Genomic DNA, 1,367 nt, shown 5'->3' on the forward strand with positions numbered 1-1,367 from the left:
CAAAAATAGCACCAGAGGCCAGTGGATTTGGGGAAGGTTAAAATGTGAGTGAATGGGGCTGATCCAGGCCTTCTCACTTCTCAAGGAAAGCATCACAAAGGTGGGCATCGCATCCAAGGACTGGTTGACAGCAGAGACCCTGGGAGTGTCTGGATGAGAGCAGCCCCCAGGCTGAGAGGATGTGACCATCAGCCATGGTTCCAGCAGAGCCCCAGCAACATCTTCCAGTCCTGGCTGCCCTGTCTGAGAGGGTGGGCCTTGGGGATGGCAGTGCTGAAGGAACTGTTTTTTACACAACCAGAGTTGATGGCCTTAGGAGTCCCAGAGGCTGGGGCTGGGCTGGGCAGGGTAGACATAGGGCCAGCAGAGGCCCCAGAGAGGGCTTCTAGAATTATCTGGGTCTGGAGCAAAGATGTCACTCTCAGGCCTCCTTGGAGCTCACGCTGGCAGGTGAAGGGTCAGAGCCCCACATCCCATCCTGTGGGCCAGGGACTGGGAGCAAAGTCACCTGGACCCCCAGTTGAAGTGGGGAGGTGACGGGGTGGTGCTTCAGTAAGCCATCCCCTCACACACTGCCAGCCTTGCCCACTGTGTCCTCCCTGGTTCCCTGAAGCAGTGTCCACCTCCGGCCTGCCTACCTCTGCTCGGCCTCTCCACAAACTCAAAACAGCCCTAGGGTACTCAGGGTTTTCATAGCTGCCTAGATGCAGGACTGTTTGTTTTGGTTTTACATTTTTTAAATGAATGTATTTTCATAAAGACCAGGTCTCACCATGTTGCCTAGGCTGTTTTCAAACTCCTGGGCTCAAGGGATCTGCCCACCATAGCCTCCCAAAGTGCTGGGATTACAAGTTTGAGCCACTGCATGCCACTGGTTTGAAATTTTTAAACAGATAACAACATTTACATTTTCTCTTAAAAATGCACACCAAGGTGGGTTTTGTGGTGGTTGGTGAACGGACTGGTTTGGGCCTGGATCCTCCACCAGACCCTAGCACCCACAGGTGGGGTCACCCACTCTGCTGATGCACCTCCTCCCACAGCATAGTGGACCTGCAGGACTGGAGCAGCCTCATCGACAGCAGGACCAAGCTCTCCAAGCACCTGATGGTCCCTAACGCACAGGTAACACCTCCACTCCTCCATGAGGCCCAGCTCGGCCATGCCCCCGAGGGGCTGTTGGGGTCTTCTGCAGCACAGCTCACCAGGGCGGATCCCAGGGTCCAGGAAAGAGGCCCTTGGGTGGTGGCCACAGCCAGGCCTGCAGAGGAGGTTGAGGCTGGGGTGACTGCCTTGGAGGAGGAAGAAAGGCCACTGCTGATGCCTGCTGCCTGCAGTCCCTCCTCTTCTCAGAACCAGCCAAGAGT

At 56.0% G+C, this 1,367-nt stretch overlaps 1 pseudogene; it reads left to right on the top strand.

The window, feature by feature from the left end:
* The window catches only part of LOC108298819, a 9,278-nt pseudogene that overhangs the window by 5,736 nt on the left and 2,175 nt on the right, over nt 1–1,367 (top strand).

Source organism: Cebus imitator, unplaced genomic scaffold, assembly GCF_001604975.1.
Source record: "Cebus imitator isolate Cc_AM_T3 unplaced genomic scaffold, Cebus_imitator-1.0 Scaffold1108, whole genome shotgun sequence".
Taxonomy (NCBI): domain Eukaryota; kingdom Metazoa; phylum Chordata; class Mammalia; order Primates; family Cebidae; genus Cebus; species Cebus imitator.